This window comes from Globicephala melas, chromosome 14, assembly GCF_963455315.2.
Source record: "Globicephala melas chromosome 14, mGloMel1.2, whole genome shotgun sequence".
In the NCBI taxonomy this organism is placed as follows: Eukaryota; Metazoa; Chordata; class Mammalia; order Artiodactyla; family Delphinidae; genus Globicephala; species Globicephala melas.
In genome coordinates this window covers 67,068,897-67,090,527 of record NC_083327.1, presented here as the reverse complement: position 1 = coordinate 67,090,527, position 21,631 = coordinate 67,068,897, and the positions used below count along the sequence as shown (strand labels likewise).

At 38.5% G+C, this 21,631-nt stretch overlaps 1 protein-coding gene across 3 annotated transcripts in view; it reads left to right on the top strand.

The window, feature by feature from the left end:
• Nucleotides 1-21,631, top strand: part of HIVEP2 (HIVEP zinc finger 2) — a 192,490-nt gene that overhangs the window by 108,499 nt on the left and 62,360 nt on the right. The window lies entirely within an intron of this gene.

Genomic DNA, 21,631 nt, shown 5'->3' with positions numbered 1-21,631 from the left:
ATGTGGGATCTTCCCGGACCAGGGCTCGAACCTGTGTCCCCTGCGTTGGCAGGCAGACTCCTAACCACTGTGCCACCAGGGAAGTCCACCCTCCTTGTTTTAAACCATTCTCATTTTGCAGAAAGCTTAGTTTCTGTGATAAGAATAGAAATCTTAAGGACTTGCTTGATCCAGCTTCCTTGTTGCGCTGTGTTGCTTCGGAAGGTTCTTGAGGTAGAGAATTCTTAACCAGGAAGAGTTTAGGCTTTTAGCAAATTCTTGGCACTGCCAAGACAGAATTTAGTGAGAACAGGACTTTGGCTACTGTTAAAATGTCAGTGTAGTAAAGTCTGCTCTGTCAAACAGATTTTTGACATCAGAAGTCTAAATGATGCTGATTTTAGGGTTTGGTAATTTTTGTTTTAATCCAGGCAAACTCATGCTTTAATTAACTCTTTACACAGTCACAGAAAATGTGGAAAAAATTTTGTATTCCTAGTCTAGGTCACATGATTTTAGTTTCTGAAATTCTAAATTTTATTCATGATTCTAAATTGTGCATCTCATTACTTAATTTCTCTCTGGATAAACTAGAAGTATTTAAAAATATGATGAATGATGGTAAATAAGAGAGGAAAGTGTCTAATCATTCGGGGAGCAGACTTCCAAACCAAACTAGTAGTGTCTGCTTTACCTCTGGGCATCTTCAGACGTGGTGGGGTCAGGTGGTTTTTCAGGGATACTGTCGCATATGGTTTATACAACGCTGACAACTGCCTTTGCTTTGTCTAAAATAATCTTCCTTGAGGCTGCTTCCCTGGAACTTGATTTGTTAGTGTAGCTTTTGAGCATCCAGTGAGTGCAGAAATATCAAGTGTGGAAACCCAGGGAATCTTTTCATTTGGCCTGTGAGGTTCATGACCCAAGATTCATTTGTGACCAGTAATTTCCATCGTTATGGGCACACGGTGCCATTCGGAACATTTTTTTGATAATTAGAGGGATATAAGGCAGTTAGATTGAAAAACCCATCATGAAGAGAAATGATAAAGTTTCAAAAGCAAAGCCTTAATTTCGTCGGTAGTCGTAATAGATGTTAGAAGATGAAAATTGATACTCTGAACTACTCACTTAAATGTCTTTGTCTGCCACATTTAATTTTCCTTCTACTCACAAGGATTGGCTTTTACAGCTATTCCCAAGGGACCCCACAGTGTTACAGTTACATTTCGATTGGTGGGACCTAATTTAAATTATGTTTAGGAAACTGTTCTGTAAGTGCCTCCTGAGAATGGACATTGGCCTTCTTGCAAATGTCACTATGAATTCTGGGTGTCTTTGGTTAAGTCAGCTCTTTAAGGTCACTGTGTTTTAAAAATTTTTTTGTTAATTACATAAGGATGCTACTTAATTCATAAGGTTATGTGAGGATTAAACTCCTGGCAGGTGGTAGAGACTCAGTAGCTAGTAGTGATTATTGACAATAGTGATTCATGTTGGTAATAGTCACAATCATGGTTTAAATGTAACAATAATTGTATTTTATTAATCACATGACTGATTCTTTAGCCCATCATTGTGGACATAGTAGAAATGTACATAGAGATGAGTAACATTAAACCAAACACTTGGTAAGGAAACACTTCATATGAAATTGGTAAACTTTTTTCGTGCTGTATACAACATAATCAGCAACCTCTCAATCACTTTATCGCCTGAGCCTGGTCTTGTCCATTGACCCAAGCAAGGATTTTTCTTTCAAATAATAAATTTAAAAAATTTCTCCAATTTCCCCCACTCCAAATTGGTAGTAAGAGAAAACAGGGTAAAAAAGATAAAAAGGGGAAGTTTGCATGATAAAATTTTACACAATATAAAAGGAAAACCTGCATCATTAGAATGGTCTTTCTTTTATGGTACTTTTTGTAAAAGATAATAAATACAAATTACTTTATAATAATGTGACTTTTCATGTCCTGCCATTTTCCTTCAGATAGCCAGGGCTTTTGACTCGTCTTGACCTTATTCATTTTAAGGTGATAGTAGCTGGACTATAGGCCTTTAAACCAGGTGCACAGATTTATATGCTCTCATTGCATTGGATGTAATTATTTAAGAATTATGTAAGTGGTATGTCTTCTTTAAGCTGAGGAAAGATAAGAAGGAAGGTGAAAATTGTTAGCATTCACTGGATGTGTTCTGCAGAGTCAGGTTCTTTGCTATAGCTGCTTAATCTTTGAAAAGCAAGAATTAAGAATCCCATATTCATTTGAGAAAATCAGGTTTCAGAGCAGAAATCAATTTGCTGAGAATTACATAGTTATGATAGTAATTTTTGGAGTCAGAAGTTATTGAAATCTTACTTTAAATTAGAAAATCCAAACTATGTAACTCTATTTCCTGTACAAATTGCTGTATTTTGTGATTTCCCCAGACTCAGTGTTTATCCATCCATCTGTTCCTTTATGTTTTTACTTTTTTTGTCATTACTTACACCAGTATGGAAAATAAAATGGGAAACTTTTAATCTATTTAACTTGGGCACATTTTAGTAGGTCTTATAAAGATTTGATGAGGTTGCAAATAAGATTTGCTCTCTGTTCACTGTGGTTTGGTACAACTTTTCCTGCTATCACATATAATTCAGAGCAAACCTTATGAGCTTCAATGCGTTGTGGCCTTCAGTATGTTTCCTTTTATATTGGGCCATTTTTATAGGTTTTCAGATGCACACAATTCTTCTGTTGGGTCCTTTGTGTTTCAAGGTAACTGAAGAGGGTATCAGTATTTCTGACTGAATTTTACTAAACCGATGTGAAACCTATAGACTCGTAAGCTCTTACTATAAGGACTGCGGTTTGTTTTGCCATTACAGCCTTTGTGAGTGGAGCCCATTACTGTTAGCTTCTCAGGCTATATGGTTTCACTTTTCCAGAATTATTTTCTTAACCTCTTCTATAAAACTGGACTCCTCCTGCTTTGTTTTTCAAGCATCTCACTTGACTATACCTTGATTCATTCATACATTCAGTTCCTTACCCATTCATTTATTCATCAGCAGCAAGATTAATTAAACCAGTAGTATGAGCAAAGCACATTTTGTTCCTTGAGCATTCTGTAGCCATTTGAAAAACTGACTGAGGGTTACTTTTTTTTTTTTTTTTTTTTGTGGTTCGCGGGCCTCTCACTGTTGTGGCCTCTCCCGTTGCGGGGCACAGGCTCCGGACGCGCAGGCTCAGCAGCCATGGCTCACGGGCCCAGCCACTCCGTGGCATGTGGGATCTTCCCGGACCGGAGCACGAACCCGTGTCTCCGGCATCGGCAGGCGGACTCTCAACCACTGCGCCACCAGGGAAGCCCGAGGGTTACTTTTATGTCATTTCATAGTACTCTTCCTGCTTGTCGTTCTTCCTGTCTCCTTCCTTTAGCTTGCAGTGTAGGATGACTGTGTGTGGTGGGACCTCTCATCTTTTACTGGCTACACAGAATGCCCTGTTTCTAGGATGTCCTGAATTACCACTTGTGTAATGCTTTACAGTTTACCAGTGGCTTCCATGTTACATGATCTCACTTAAGGCAAGAACTATTCTGTAGATATTACTTACATTTTGTTTTGTATGTGAGCAAACAGAGGCTCTAAGGGTTACAGTTGAGTGATTTGCTCAAAGTCACAGCATTAGTGAGTCATGAAGGAGGATTCAACCCCGGTTCTCCCAACCACAGGCAATATGTCATTCGATGCCAGATCACTGGTCCGGTTGACTGGTAGTGTTCAAATATTGGAGCTTTGTTGATAAGATCTGTATATTCTGTTTAGTATGAAACATATAAGGAAGTAGAAGCCATATTGGAGTCTGGGAGAAGAATCAGATCTCAGAGTTTTAGGGAATCTTGGAGGCAGTGTACCTTCCCTTGATGATAACTGTGAAATTCACCCAGTCACTCCCCTGCTCTGAGAATCTCATAGACTCCAAGCAACATCCTTATAGATCAAGAATGGCTTTTGGAATTCTGATTCCCTTGGTGGTTATAGTTTCCCTGTGAATTCTAAATTAGATATTGAACAGCATCATCCACTTCAGAGATCTTCATGCTTTATCTCTTCTTCTCTCCGAATCCCCTTAATACTTTTTACTTCTCTCCTGCCTCTTTTTTGTATGTATTTTTGTGCTTATGCTTTTTAGTAAAGTGATTTATGTGGGGCTTTTATCTCACCTACCACACTGTAAGCTGCTTGAGGGCAAAGACTGCATCTTCATTTCATTGGTGTCCTCTTCAGCCTTGAAAATGGTGGTTGAAAAAAATAGTAGATATTCCATAAATATTTGTTGAATTTAATAAAAATATCTGATTGTGAGTTTTCATCTACAATGCATTTGGGGGACTGCAAATTGATACCTGGGCATAGATTTAATTTTAATCATGTTAGGGAGATGAATCAGCAAGTCTGATTCTAATTAAATATCCAGAGCAGAGCCATAAACAAATGTACGTGCTTTCTAGGTGATCTTTTTGAACGCAAAAAATTAGTCTTGAAGTAAAATAACAAACCCACCCCCCAAAACAAAACAAAACAAAACAAAACAAAACTCCCTCCATTCCCCTACATGTTTTATTGTCTTTGTCTTGGCCATGGGAACAAAAACGACTGACCTCTGAAAAGATTTAATGAGATAAAATAAAACATGGGCTCTGAATATAGAGGCTTCCTGGAAGATACAGGTCATGCGGATGTGAAGCACAGCTGTCTCTGGTTTCAGGACTAAGGATGTACATTTAATCTGCCCTGCGGTGCTGGGAAGCCCCTGAAAATTTTTGAGCAGGAGAGTGATGTCATCAGAGCTGCACTTTAGGAAGCTGAATCGGGCCAGGTTGTGTTGGATGGTGCGGGGGTAGAGGTGAGGGTGGGGTGAGTGGGTGCAAGAGTCCCTGAAAGCACAGAAGCCACTTAGGAGGCACTTAGCATTCATTCACACAAGAGCTGTCACCGCACCTTATGCCCTTTCCCTCTCCTCCCACACGTATAGCACAGATGAAAGCACGAAGAAAACTTTAGTGAACACTTGAATCCTAAGTTCAGGGAATTCTTTCTTTTTTTTTTACTGAAGTAGAGTTGATTTATAATAATGTGTTCGTTTCAGGTGTACAGCATAGTGATTCAGTATTTTTATAGATTACACTCCATCAATAATGGCTATACTACCCCGTGCTGGAATTCTGACTTCACTTCCTCCAATCTCTTCCTTATTTCCTCACTTCGCAAGTTTTGCATCCTGGTGCCTTTATGGCTACTTTCAGCTCAAAGTATTTTCCTTAGGACTCTCCTGATGCTTCCACAGGTGACTGCCTCTGAGAATTGTCCCTGGATTCCATATACCCAATACCCGAGGGCATAGTGCCTAGACCTGTCCTGTGGAAATTTGACAGTTGGACCCGAAGCACTTTCGGATCTGACTTCGTACACTGAGAGTTCAGGCAGGTGTTGAAGGTCTGAACTGCAGTGGCGGCAATAAGCGTTGACAGGACGCAGACAAGATGAGAGAATGTGCAGGAGGCCCACGGAGGGCCGCCTGATTGGGTGCAGGAGGGGTATGTGTGCGTGTGTGTGTGTGTGTGTACGGGCGCATGCTTATATCCGCACTTCTGGGGGGCAGGGAGCAGTAGGAAGCTGTCAGTGATGACACCAGGCTTTTGAGCCTGCGAGTTTGAATAGGACTTTTTTTTTTTTTGGCGGTACGCGGGCCTCTCACTGTTGTGGCCTCTCCCCCGTTGCGGAGCATAGGCTCTAGACGCGCAGGCTCAGTAGTTGTGGCTCATAGACCCAGCCGCTCCGCAGCATGTGGGATCCTCCCAGACCAGGGCTCGAACCCGTGTCCCCTGCATTAGCAGGCAGATTCTCAACCACTGCGCCACCAGGGAAGCCCTGAATAGGACTTTTAATAGATAAAAAAAGGAAGTAAAGAGAGAAGCTGGCTTGGGTCTCAGGATGATGAATTTGATTGTGTACCGAGTTTGATATAAAAGCAGATAAAAAGCTTATACTTTATACTACTCAACTTTTTTTTTCCCATGAGGGTTTATAGCTGGAAACAGGAATTCACTGGAAGGCATGAGTCTTCTTCCTCTTTTTCCTGTTCTTCCAGCTCCTTAAATGTTTCCCAAGAGCTTAAGATGTTTTGGGTTTTCTCAACCTTACCCCTGCCAGAATCCCCCATAAGTTCACCTCCTCAGGAACATGTGTGCTTGTCAGAGTACATGTTTAATCATATTAGGGAGATTAAGCAGCAGCCTTTCGGCCTGCCAAGATAAAACATACGGGAAAAATAGCTATCTTTTCCTTTTGATAAGCATGAGCATTGTCACCTCACAACTTGCTGAAATAGCACAACAAAGGAACACTTTGGGGCAGAGGCTGGGAGATCAAGGGAATGCGCGGACACAGATACTTCTTCTTTTCTTTACTATGAGGCCTTCGATTGAAACAGTCTAGTTCAGGGAAGCAGGGGCATTTTTACTTGAGCACTAAAATCGAAAAAGTGTATTAGCCATTCGAATTGCAAGTTGTCCTCTCAATTGGTGGTGTTTCTAACAAGATCCTTAGGCTCTTGAATTTGTTGGTAGCCGTGAGTCCGCCGGTCCCAATGTAATCCACTCCCATCCCCATCCACTGAGAAGTTTTTGAATTTCAGCAGAGACACTCTTGATTCAATCATTTTAAAAGCATGTAACGATCCTGTAATTATCATTTGTCATTACCTTGTGTACTAATGATTAAAGCAAACATTTAATAACCAAAGGGCAGTAAATATATTTTAGATCTTGAGCCATAAAAAGATTTCCATTAACAGAATATTTGGGCAGAAATAAATTATTCATTGACTGTAGCAGAGCTTGATTCTGTCATCAGCCTTAAGTGGAACTTTTGAGAACACCAGTCATCACGGACACCAACACTAAATTGGCTTGAGCCCCCATCCTTCTTACATGGAACCTGAGGTTTTTTTGGCTATTTGTAAAAGCTTTAATTCGGTTTAATTCAATGAATGTCCATGGTGTTTCTGCCATATGCAATTTAGTGTTCTGGTGGTTGGAGGACTACAGTGATAAGTCTGCATTTTAGTCTTTAAGTTGCTTGTAAACCCAAAAGAGAGACAAGATTAGTACATAACTAACTTGGATATAAGGAAGCTTAAGTAGCGCCATCAGAAATGTATAAATAAAATGTGTTGCACATTCAGAGGAGAAAGAAATCACATGAATTTTCTCATGGGAATGTGGAGGGAGGGATTTGGAGATCAGGAAGTGTTTCCTGAGGAAGGCTTTAAAGACAGGCAAGGTTTGGACAGATGGAGAGAATTACAACCACATAGGCAAAGAGTTGGGATGAGTAATGTAGGTGTCATAGGAACGAAAAGTAACATGATGTATTTGGAACACAGCATTGGTAAGTGAAGAGGAGACACCAAAGAGAGGAAAGAAAGATACCTAGAGACTTAGAGAGTGCATAGAGGACCTTGAAGGAGTAATTAGCACATCACTTTGGTAGACATTAAAGAACCAATTTTGAGCTAAGGAGTAATATGATTGGATTATATTTTTGAAATATACCTCACCTCACCTCACCTCACAAATAAGAGGTCGAAAACCTGAAGGTAGACAAGTTAAAAAGCCATTGGGATCATCTCCGTGAGAGGTAATACGTTTCTGAACTAAGTTGGTTGTAATAAGAATACGAAGGAGGGGACAGATGGGAGAAATAATGCAATCATTTGTCTATAGGTTTTGGCACATGATTGCCTACATGAGGGGTGGAAAAGAGGAAGGAGTTAAAAATTCCATGCAACGACTTTTAGTAAACTTTTGAATCCAGCCAACATTTATGGAAAACCAAGCCACGTGCAAGACGTTGTGCTCTGTGCTAGAGGTGTGTACTGAGAAAAATGAGAAGGGTCTTGTCTCCAAGTAGCTGAAAATTTGGGTGGGGATATAAGTGTACTCAATTAACTGAAATCCAAACCAGATCATGATTAGTGCGACAACAGGAGTAGCGCAAAGAGTTATGAGAACACAAAGGAGAGTGATGTTAATTTTGATGCTGCAAAAGTAGGGAAGCATCTAGGGGAGAAGACACTTGGGCCTGGAAGGTCAGATAGAGGAATCCAAAATATTGTAGCTGTCAGAAACATAGGAAGAAAACTAAGAGAGGCAAGTGTCAAAGAAGCTAAGGGGAGAGGGCCTTTACAGATAGAGGAGCTCTTACTTATTGCCCCTGGTATGTCAGACCCTGAGCTGGAAGCTCTGTATTTAAGGAAGGTGTGCCCCACACTGCGAAGTGCTGCAAAGTGGTAACAATGCCATCTAAGAAAGGGCCCCTGCATTCAACAATTTAAGGGTTAAGAGTGGTTTTCAAAGAGGTTTCAGTTGAGCAGGGAAACATTCTAAAGGTTATTCCTCGTCTTGAACATATAATTAAACTCCATCAGTGAAAGAAAGGCTGAGCTTTCCTCAGTGATTTATCCTTGACGGGTCAAGTTTATAGAAACCTCAGTAGATCTTAGCTCACCGGCTGGTCTTCGAGGTACCCCCTGAGAATGTGTTAGTCCTGAGAAGTCTTTGTAAATTTTACAATATTGCAAACATGTTGGATGCCTAGATGATTTTCTCACAGGTCCAAGATTTCAACTGGCTACAAGCCTCCCTCTTTCTCACTTCTTCCTTCCTCCTTCCCACCACTTCCTTTTTAAACACCCGGCTGGTTAGGGTGAGCACATTTGCCACACCCTTGGCTCAGGGTCAGGGAAGTCCTCGGGCTCTCCTTGGCACTTTTCCCACGTGGAAGGAAATTTCTAGAGAACAATCCAGGGAAGTGCACGCACACATAGACACACACACACACACACACACCCCCAGTTCTTTTCCTGTCCTTTAGGATATTCATGTGCCAATAAACAGACCAAACACACTGTCACATACAGGCATATTGTGTCACATTCACCCTTAGGAAACTGGGCAGAGAGGCAGTCATCTCGTAGGAGGTAATGGGGATACTATTAACATTTAGGAATAATAATAGAACTTAAAGAAAAATTTAAAAATTACTTTGTTAAGACGAATAGCATATTACTGTAGAGTGTGAAGGGATGACATTTGTATCAAGGTTATGTTTAGTGGATTTTTTTTAATCAATTAGTACAGCAAATTGGGCACAGTAAAAGAACTTTCACAGAGGCACTCACATTACCACAGAGGGGCATTTTAAATTGTATCAGGCCACCCCGTAATTTATTTATTTATATTTTTTTCCTGACATCATTGAATTTATTGGGGGAAAAAAACAATGAACAAATAACCATACAATCTTGGGCTTTGATAGGTGTTATAAAGAAAAATAAAGTAAGTTAAGGGAATTAAAAAGTAAGGAGGGTGTAGTGTTTTGGATAGAAAGTTAGGGAAGTCCTCTCTGAGGTGGTAATGTTTGACTAGAGAGCTGAATGAGGGGTTTCTTGTGTATGATGTATACTATGTCCATTGCCACCCCGTAATTTAAAAGGAATGAAAACAGAGAATTTAAAAGGAATAGTAGAGTGGAGGAAGAAGCAATTGCTTCTTTACCCCACAGATGCTTAATAGTACATGCACGTGGTAAGCGTGTGTTTATAATCATTCAGTCATTTATTCGTTTATCCATTCACACACTTGATCCCTCAATCCATAAACATTTACTGAGTTCCTGTTGTGTCCCAGACTGAGTGCTGGGAAATATAAATGAGTAGAGAAAAAAAAGTAACATTTAAAATAAAATACTTCCTTATTATGGGAAACTAGACAATATAAGTAGATTTCCCTGTTTTATAAGTATACAGCTTGATGGAAGTACATTTATGAGGTATTATGTACTCCTAATTTTACCCCTCAAAGTTCTTTCCTGCCATTGTAAACCCTAAAATGTGTTCAACCTGCTACAACATAGTAATTCAGTTATTAGATTAATGGTAATGGGACTTGTTAGAGCTTCTAAAGAAATTGTCATATGTTCTCATCAGACTTTGCCTACTACACCACTGGAATTCCTTTCCCTTAAGAATTGAATTGGCAGGATGATTTATCAGGCTGATTTTCCTCTGTCTTGTCAGACGCCTTGGGATAGATAGGGTCAGTATGCTTTTCTGTGTATCCATAGAAATAGCCTCAGGGAATTCTCCAAATGTAGGTCCATCTTCTACCTTTGAAAGCACTGTCAAGATCTTTTCAAACAGCAATCAAACTCAGAAGTGGGTAGGACCATTGAGTCTGACTTAGGCTGGTCTTCTAGGGCACAGTAAACCTGAGAGAGTTAGCGATATGTTCCTTGCCAGGTAATACTTTCTCTTTTTACTCTTTTTTATTTATTACCTCTCTTTGCCTCATTTTAATAATTTTATACTTTTTTCCCATACTTTAACAACTGTGGCTGGTAGGTTTATGTCTTGCAGGACTTGTTTTAATGTCACCTTGGTGATGTATAAGAAAACAAGACCTTCATTTTCTCCCCCGCATTTGGTTTTTCAGCATACATTCATGTTTTGGGGTCAGCTATAACATGCTACCATGTTTACCTCTATCTTAAAAGTCAAAAATTTAAGTTGAACTAAGAAACCTATGGGACTTTTGTCCCAGAACTCTTAATCTTGGGTTCTTTTGTTTCCAAATCAAATAAAAAATATATATGTGCATCATATTTGTGTAAATGGAAATAATTTTCATTATAAATGTCAATAATTTTTATTATGTCAAAATAAAATTTTGCGGTTTTGGAGTTGATGAATATATTAACATAGATTTTTGTAGAGACACTAAAATATTTTAATTCAACTCTGTTAATTTGAAAGTTTTATTATGCATACTTTAAGAATGCACTAACCCAAATTTGGAAATATTTATTGACAAAAATAAAATGTTTATGTGGATTTTTTTTAATTCTAGAGAGAGAAAAAAGTTAATTTCATTTCAGTATTATTTTCTAAATAGTATGCATTTGTGCCTGCCTATATCGTTTTCTAAGCATATATATACTCTTACACCTTTTATCTGGGGCCATGGAGGAGAGGACAGGAACTGGCCTGATGTGTGTACCGAGATCATTCATTCATTCACTCACTCATTCATTCATTCATCCAGGATAGGGATGGATGTTGACAAACGACTTGTATTTTCCATTTTGATAAATGCGAGTAAACTAAATGTTTTTACCTGGAAAAGATAGTATTAACAGGGAGGGATTTGACAACATATGTAAACTTAAAATTGTTGTAAGTGGATGGAAAAATGCCACCTGGTCAGGAAGTACATAATAGGATCATTTTAATAACTTATTGATTAATTAATTATAAAATTCCCTTTGATCATTTACAGGTAAAAGGGATATAGTCTTTTCAAAATGTCTAGAACTATATGTGTGCTTTTAAATGTATGTGCTATGAACCTTTACCAGTGGCAGGAACAAGACTTAAAATACTTTGATTAGTTATCAAGAAATTTTCTACTATATTAAAAAAAAATTAAAAGAATTAGGAAGATAAATATGTACCTAGAACAGAGTCAATACTCAATAAATATTTGTCATATGAAAAAAAAAGAAATTTTCTACTACTTTCAATAAAAATAGAGCTCTTCAGAGTCCTCATCTAAGCTTTTGTTCTTAAGCTATTTAAATATATACCTAATGGAAATTTATTCTTAAGAATTTTATGATGAGACATTTTATTTTAAAGAGCTAGCTACAGATATTGAAAAAAATTTTCTATATCAGATATTTTATATTTATTTATTTTATATTTATTATATTTATATATTTATATATTTATATTTTTATATTTTTATATTTTATATTTGTATTTTTTGACACAAATGCGGTTGGCCTGTACAACATATGGGATATCTGTTCACTTGGGATTTTACTTAGAATATAGAGGTGAGCCAGTGGACAAAGAAAACTTAATCATTTATTTGAAGATATTTATTACTTTATTTTAAACATTGCTAGGATTATAATCACTTATTTTTAATGTACCCCATTTTATATACATATATTTGATGTATTTTGGAAATCTGATAAAAATTTAAATTAAAATAATTCCGTTTTAAGGTTGGCACTGTGAATTATTCTTCAGAACAGATGCAATTAGTTAGCATTTTCTGAAGCACACATTTTAAAATCTTTTTACTCATGGTATCGTTATCATTTAAACCTCTTTTAGAAATCTTAGAGAATTACGTTTGGAAGTGTTCTGTATAAATTCTGCAACGTCCATTATAATTAAACATGCTTGAGTTTATACATTTAGTAATAAGATATATAACTTAGGAGAAGGATGACTCTTGGTAACTCAATGATGTCTAAGTCTTATTTTCTAACATTATCAAAACCTTAATGAGTGATTCCTGAATTGAATAATACCAGCATTACATGGCAACACATAAACATTATGTGGGTAGTTAACTGTGGTAGGTAGGGAGCAGTGATTCGTTAGAAAAGTCATTGGTTGAAATGTCAGGAAACCATCAAGGTTCTTGCCCTGGATCTCATAGACTAGTTTACGATCTTGGGCAAGTAACTCAACCTTCCCTTATTCTACTACCCGCCCTCTTAAGTTTTATATATATAATATAATTGCATTTCCATATATATCTGAAAAACCTCTAAAATTCTTCCTCTGTTTAAAATAATAATCTCTGAGATTCTGAAGAGGAGTAGAGACAAAAACCTGGTGGACTGCTTTCATGACAGTCTTGACGGCGAGTTGGTTAGAAGCCAAGCTTGGTTTGGACTTAAGAACACACAACTCGGGATTCGGCTGTTGCCACCAATATTTGTGGGGCCTCCAGGGTAAGAGTTCAAATGGAGGCCCACATGCCTTCTTCTTAACTGGATCAGTGACTAAATCTTTATTTATAAAGAATGTGAATTTGCAGGGATTTCATCTGACCTGTTTAAGTTGTGGATTTGGTGAGAATAAGTTTCTGGCTCCTTTTTGTTGTGAAGAGTAATTAAATCCTCATTAAAGAATTTGTAATGTCCTGTTAGTGAATTTTATACGGGTCATGCTTGATAAAAGTTTGCTTACTTTCATTGTTTTCAAGCTTCAAAAATTTAAGCTGATTGACTATTTTTAGATTTTTCTCTTCCTTTTTCCCCCCTTAGTTTATTGCTTCTGAACTCCAAAAAAGAAGCTACTTATACCAAGATCTTGACTTGCACTCATTCTCAATGAGCTAAGGGGTATAAAAATAGAATGTTACTTGTATTCAAAGTATACAGAATATCACTATGTTTTCATCAACAATGTAAATTAAAGTAAAAATTCAAAAACTATTTTAAAACACTGATTTTTCTTATTAAATATCCAAAATTACTTTAAAATGAAAAGGCAAATCCATACGATAATGAATGTATAAAACGTTTAAAATCTAAATTATTTAAACAAAGCTAAAGCTTGTAAATATATTTTCTAGAAATTTTATTGTCTTCTTAAATATTTTAATCAAAGTAAATCTACACACATGTTTAGGATTCAGTGTTCTTTTAGTTGCTAATGTAAAGAATTAGTGTCGTGTTTTATGCAGTTTACATCTATACAAATTTAAGAATAAGAATTGCTTACTTGTGAAATGTTCCTGAGGTAACATGTGTGATTCTTTTTCCAAATGCTGCATTAATCATTAATAATTCTAGAACCACTGATCAGATCACTAAGAGAAGCAAGAAAAAAGATGCTGCCATTACTGTACTTTGCTATAAAAGACTTTGTTGCGCCATTTGAGAGAAATGACTGACTAGATAATTCAAAAGGAGTCATGTACCACAATGTTCCTTGCAGCTCTGTTTACAATAGCCAGGACATGGAAGCAACCTTGATAGTCTTTTCTTAAGCATTAATGCTGCTTACATCTTCTCTGCTTTTGAAATGATGTCGAACTCCACACTTTGCAGTGTCACAGCCCACAAACCTTCAGGGCATTTGAACTCGTTCACTTTTTGACTGGAACAAAGACATTGGGCGCAAGATGAGGAAAAGCATTTCCTGGGGCCTAAACAGCTCTAGTCAAGAGCTGGGACGTTTAGTGCTACAGGACAACTGGATGCCAGTGACAGAGGTGCCCGTATATTTGTCCATACATTTCTTTTGTGTATTTGTGGTATGTGGCCTTTCTGAAGTATGGGACCCAAGGCAGGAACCCCTCCTGCTCGGCGGTGTGGGCTCTGCTGGCTGTATCTGGGCGTGAGCGTCCTCTTGAGGGGCACCATCTGCAGAGGCAGCAGAGTAGTTCCTTCCTGAGGACATTAGGGGGAGCTGTTGCAGGAAAGAAGAAGTGGCAGATGGTGTTGTGACTGGCTGTCAGACTCCCTTTGGGCTCTTATAAGTCCCCCTTGCTGGCATCCTAGAAATACTTGGTTGGGACTTTTCAAGGGGACTGGAGGTCCTGTATGAGCAGGTGGGGCTGGAAACAGGAGCTGTGGTTAATTGGCGTTGATGCCACTTCATCTGTATACACCTGTAGGCTGAGAGGGTCTGGGAGCATTTGGGTAGCTCATAGCTCAATAAGTGCTCCCTTCACTTCCGTAGGGATGGGTAAAGACACTTCTATCCCGGAAATCTGTTTTCTCCACACATTTGGAAAGGATAGGATAGTTCCAATTTCTTTTATGAATATTCTCTGTGAAGGGAGCTAGGGAAACAATTAAATCATTGATCCGAGATCAGTGAAATGATAAAGGGATTTATTATTTACATAGGTTGGGGGCCTTAACCACAAATGGATAGAATTCAGGGGGTCTGAGAACTTGGTTGAGAGAAAAATTAAAACTTTATTTTCACAAACATCTAACTGAGCTTCAGCACTCCCTCCATTATTAATGTAGGCAACAGATGATAGTAGTTTTAGCAGCATCTGTGACTTGGTCGCCAGTAGAAATCACAGATATTTTCATGTCCCACTACTACTGTGGATAATATCTCAGAGTATCTTTATAATTATAACTACTCAAAATGATGGTAGATATTATCCTGTACTATATCTTCTAAAAATTTTTTTATTTATTTATTTTTACATATACAAGTATCTGTTCTTTTTCAAATTCTTTTCCCATTTAGATTATAATGGAATATTGAGCAGAGTTCCCTGTGCTATACAGTAGGTCTTTATTGGTTATCCATTTTAAATATAGCAGTGTGTGCATGTCAGTCCCAAACTCCCAATCTGTCCCTCTCCCCACCCTTCCCCCCTGGTAACCATAAGTTCATTCTCTAAGTCTGTGAGTCTGTTTCTGTTTTGTAAATTCATTTGTATCATTTTTTTTAGATTCCACATATAAGCGATATCATATGATATTTGTCTTTCTCCGTCTGACTTAACTTCACTTAGTATCATAATCTCCAGGTCCATACATGTTGCTGCAAATGGCATTATTTCATTCTTTTTAATGGCTGAGTAATATTCCATTGTATATATTACCCTGCACTATATCTTGTTTCTAATTTTTAATAAAGAGTCACATATGTTCCTGTCAACAAATTTGTTTAAGTTTTTTAAGGTAACTGTATTTCATTATAATTGGTTTCCTTTATAATTCTATGTTTTTTTTATTTTATGTAGTTTAAAACATTGTGCTAAGAAGGGATCCCCAGGCTTCTTCAGACTGTCAGAGGGGTTCATGGTAACAAGAAGGTTGAGAAATTCTGATCTAGATAAAATCTCCTATTTTGCTGCAGAAGATCAAGGCCTTGGAAAGGCTAGTGAGTTACTTAAGGTCATCTAGTGGGGCAGGAGTTAAAAGTGGTGTCCTTCCTGTCCTGTGTGGCCTCCTTGCACCTTAATCCTGATCTCAGTGCCAGGGAAATGAGCTCCTTTGTCTTATTCAGCAGCCCTTTTATTATGACGAAGGCCAAGCCAACTTCCTTCTTTCTTTGTGTTTCCCTGGCCTGGAGTGGCCTTCCCACCTCTCACTTCCAGGCCTGCTGGTGGTGGAGAGGTAGGGTAATCTCCAGCAGTGCTTGCCCCTGGGTCCCACAGCATCACAAAGCATGTTGTTCTAAGACACCTGAGCGGGTCAACAGAAAGAGCAGAAAATTTAATCTTGATTGCTTGACACCGTTTTAGTGGTGGTATTTCAGGCAATATTGGTATCCCCACGTTAGCAGGGGAAATCTTTCATCCAACCCAGTGGGCTTTGTTAAATTCATTAAGGAGCTCTTGTCACATGGTTTCTTCCTCTTTTAGACTAACATAAGACTGAAATATCCGCAGAGAAATAGAGAATTAATTACTAATATTTATCTTTCACTTCCTAGTGCCATTTCTAAGCACTGTATAATTCTCTTACCAATTCTAACAACATTATCATTATCCCTATGTTACAGATGGGAAAACTAAGGCACAGAAAGGTTAGGTAACTTGCCAAAAGTTATTTATGTGTCTACTAAGTGTCAGATACGGGATTCAAAAGAGGTATTCTGGCTCCGGAGTCCCTGGTCTGGGTCACTATGCCACACGTCCAGTTACTATTTCAATGTCTCACATCACCATTGCCCAACCTCTATCTTCCTTTGGTTTGGGGTTGGACTAGGAACCTACATATCTGGGGTGAAGGGAGCCTTTGGATTATTTTGAGGCAATCCTAGGAGGAACTCTTTCCAGTCTCTCGGGGCTGTCTCTGAAAGGTACTGTGTCGTTTGGTTCCAAGTCTGTTCAGCTTTAATCCCTTGCTTCTATGTATTCAGGCAATATGGAGAAGGAAAAACACATTCATACCCAAAAGGTTTAGTAGTGCTGCAAAATGCTTGCTATGGATTGACTTTGTCTCCATTTCAAGGACTTGACAGTGCTTTCATCTTCTCCTTTGAAGCCTTCTCATCAGCAGTATTGGCAAATATACCTTTGAAAATTTGTACCTGAATTCTAGTGTTTTGAAAAAAAAAAAAAGTTTGTTAGTGTTTCTCTTCTTGAACACTAGTTGTTGTTTTGCCAACCAGTTAAATGTCTGAAAATCTGAGGGCTGGCTGAGAAGCTAAGCTTTCTGTAACCAGTTATCCCCAGATGGCCAGATTCCGTTGTGTACCACTTTTATAGATGTTTACTGGTTGCATACTTGGGGTTATGAGGTGTACTGTTCCACTTGTTTCTGCCAGCCATGCACAGCACATTATTTGATAGCATGAGACAGATGGTATAGCTCAAGCTAAAATGATGAGGGAGCGAAGAAAGTGAAACAACAGAAAAGGGGCACTGGATTTTCTAATTCACATTTCGGAAGTGAATTTAGCTTCTATCGTTAACTAATAAATGCAGTGTTGCTCTAAGACTTCAATTCATTAACGTCTGTTTAAACGGATATAACTGAGTAATCGGCAGGAAGCAATCTTTTCCTTCATGGAGGCTGTGCCAGCTTATGTGGGGTCTCCTCCAGATTTGAAAATGTTGAGCCATTGGAAGTGTCAGAAATAGATCTGGGTTTTTCAGACTAAGATGTACCACCATCAGTACCAATCAAAACAGAAAAATCCCAAATCTTATTTTTAAACTGGAAAAAAATATGTATATATAGCCTGGTGAAGTAGCGGTGATAAGGACAATTAATCAGTTTTCATGCAGCTGCTTCCTGACATTTCTGCAAATTGTTGTGGAAAAATTAATGAAGGTTAGATCAGTAATGGTTTCAAGCTTGGCCAGTGGAAAGTATGACAGTGTTTCCATCAGCAATTAAACTGGGCTGCTTTCTTTTTTCTATAGGGGAAGTGGTATGATGTGTGTTCTCCACAGGAAATGGAAAACGGCAGCTGAACCCTGTGAGCACAGGTATGGAGCATTCTGGCGCTGCTCCAGCAGACTCTCCATGATGGGCAGGACCCATTATTTTCTGCAGAAAGGCTTTTGCTCTACCACACTGAGACATCATTCCTGAAAAAGAGAATGAGGATTTAGGGATTTTCTTGAGCTGCCGTTTCAGAAACACAGATAGGCTCTGAATCTAAACTTTGGGAACCAGAAAGTGGAACTTATGACAAACAGAAAGTGAAACTCACCTATCTAATTTTATTTTTCAAGCCAAAGGTAGTTCAGTACAGGCCCAGTTCACATCCTGTGTAACCCTATGGGATTTTCCCCAGTATTAGTTAAAAATTTTCCCATAGGGTCACACAGGATGTGAATTAAAGTAAACACTTAACAAGCAAGATGAAAAGGAAATTAGCTTTCTAAATGATCCTTTCACTGTTAACATCCTGAGTAGCTATTAGAAACATGGGAAAGGATCACTTCAATGTCTCATTATCAAGTTGTTACATTATTAATAAACTATATTAATATTCTTTCCTACGACATATGAAATATATTGCTTTATATATGAAACTAGATTTTACCTATATATTTGCCTTTTTGGAAAACATTAAACAACCTAGCATAATGCTCTATAAATCAGTGGTTCTTAGCCTTTTGCAGGGAGGGATTCACAGACCTCTTCAGGACTCTGAAAAAAAGCTCCTGACCCTTTCTTCCAGAAAAATGCATATATAAACAACATTTTACATACAATTTTAAAAGTTTCACAGATCTCTTAAGTGACCTTGGACCTCAGGCATTGTTTCTAGGACTAGTTTTATAAAGCTTTTTATGGACAGATAAAAAATTATGATGAAAATGTTAATTCATTCCAAGTAAAGATTTTATAAGAGGCACTTTTTAAGAAACTTTAACTGTAGCAATAATAATTCATTCCGTTTTCCACCTGGAAAATGCTTCCTTGTCGTTGGAAGTGAGCTTGTACATTGGACAGAACATACAAAGCTGGCTTTGAAGCTGGCTGTGTGACATTTTAGCAAGTGAGTTTAGGTATCCTGCCTCAGTTCATGATCTGTAAAATGGTGGCAACAGAGGTAATATGTTATTCGTGTCTGGCGAATAGTCCATCCTCAAAATATATCCCTTCCCTTCTCTTCTTTCCTTCCTCCTTTGAGATGTAGCTTAAATGTCACTTTCTTACACATTTTTTTGCGATTTCTGAAGGCAGATTTTTTTTTTTCACTTTCCCCTCAGTGTTTCTCTAGTGCTCTGTAAATTTCTTTACTCTTTTTTTTTTTTTTTTTTGCTGTACGTGGGCCTCTCACTGTTGCGGCCTCTCCCGTTGCGGAGCACAGGCTCCGGACGCGCAGGCTCAGCGGCCATGGCTCACGGGCCCAGCCGCTCCGCAGCATGTGGGATCCTCCCGGACTGAGGCACGAACCCGTGTCCCCTGCATCGGCAGGCGGACTCCCAACCACTGCGCCACCAGGGAAGCCCTCTTTACTCTTAAAATTGTGTCATCATTCATTGGTCACAACTAAAGGTGTGAGTTTTGAGGCTCTTGTATTTTATTAGTGATGTTTTATTTATCTCTTTGCATGCTGTGTCCAGCATAGTGCTTAAGACACAGACATTTCCTATTTATTAAATTAGTAATAGTATAATGCTTATTAGAAATGAAATAATTTGGATTTGGGCTTATAATTGTGATTATATCATGTTTATGTGACAACTAGTCATCTCAGAAGGGAGGTCAAATGATCTGTGTACAGCCGAAGTGAAATTTAGTGAGAGAACAGAGCTTCGAACTGAAAGTATGTGTTTTCTAGTTTTGGCTACGTCCAGAGTGTATTCTAAACCAGAGCTATGGTATTTTGGCTAGAGTTTTTAGTCAGGTTAATCACCAGGTGATTGGGGGAAAGTGATGCTATGGCATTACTAAAATATATATATCTATACGTTATCTGACTCTCAGAAGAGAATGTGGGCTCCCAAAGCCTTAGTTTATATTTTATTATTTAGAATCTGGGGTTGAACGATAGCTGGAAGGACGTACTGATCTGCCTTTCTTTGGATTAAGTCCTCACATGCCCTTGCTAATGCTTTTCAATTCAAGTTGAACAAAAATGTGGCCTGTCTTTGAGGAGCTGTCATTCGTCAACTCCCATTTCTCAATCTCTCCCTCTCTTTCTCTCTATGTATACTCACACACACACACACACACACACACACACAGACCTGCAGCTATTACAAATATTTTTAAAGGCAACTTAAAAATTTATATCAAACCACATTGTCTTAATACTTGAATAACTCAATGGCAGTCAGCTCTGTTCTTTCTATATGTGTTGAATGGTTTCCAAGCAGTAAGTCATGATTTGGAGACTTGAGCATAAAGAATGACTTTAGGAGCCCTGGGAGGCTGGGAAGAGAGAAACGTCTAGTTGGCTGCTGGGGGTCTTGGAGCAAATTAGTGCGGGGAAACGGCAGTGAGATAGAGTGGAGAAAGTGAAGAGAGTGGAGAGAGCGGAAAGGGAAATATGGGAAGTATGGGATGATATCTGGTGGTCTGGGGAAGGTTTTTGACACACAGAAAGAAACTAGGAGTCCTAATCTTTAGCGTACTAGAAAACCGTGGGTTGAACACGGGCTGGGGTGATAGGCGAATCAGACCGATGGAAGGAACTTCAGAAATAGAACTGAGAATTTGTAGAGGTGCCAGTGGTGTTGAGCTGAGTGATGAAGAGGTTGTCATAGTTGAAACAGAATATGAACAGAGGCTTGTGCGTGGGAGATATAGGTAAAGAGATGAATTTAAGCTATAGGGAAGGAAAAAATAACGTGTCGGAAATGGGCTGACTTGGGGACAAAGAACAGTTGAAGATTTTGCTCAATACATCATTGGCCATGAATTCTTGGCACTTGTGAGATGCACACCATTCCTTTACTCAAGCATTTCCACCTCCTGGAAAGCCTCGTCTCTGCCTGTCAGAATTTTCAAGCCCTTATTTAACTTCTACCAGCTGCATAAATATTTCTTTCACAACACTAGCTCATAGCAGTTGCTCCTCTGCTGAGCTTACATAGTACGATTGTAAATGCAGTGGCACTTAATTGATGTTTAAAGCTTTAATTTAAATTTTCACCTGCATGTCTTGTCTCTTCAATGAGCTTCTAAACTTGTGTAGAATTTGATAGTGTAAAACAAAAATGTCTTTTCTGTGGTCTAATATGAAGTGGTGCCTATAGCAAGAAGTCTCTCTCTCTCTCTCTCTCTCTCTCTCTCTATATATATATATATATATATTTTTTTTTTTTTTTGCGGTACGCGGGCCTCTCACTGTTGTGGCCTCTCCCGTTGCGGAGCACAGGCTCCGGACGCGCGGGCTCAGCGGCCATGGCTCACGGGCCCAGCCGCTCCGCGGCATGTGGGATCTTCCCGGACCGGGGCACGCACCCGTGTCCCCTGCATCGGCAGGCGGACCGTCAACCACTGCGCCACCAGGGAAGCCTCCATTAATCTTTTAAGTGAAATAAACTCTCCTAACAATTTTGATTGCATTAATATAAGATGATTGTCTACAATCATAAAAAAATAATAGCCTGCCTATGGGTTTTTATTATTGCCAAATATACTAATATATATGTACTTGGTAAAGTCAAACTAGTTATTTAAAACTGTAAAATTATTTATAAGTTTTGTTAGTCCTTATTTAAGGTTCTATAGCAGTGACAGGTCTTATAAACAGTGTGTATAACCATCAATAGAAAGATTGTAAGGTGAGACAAGTCCATAATGTCATATACTTTTATTAATAGAAAATATGAGTACTTTCTT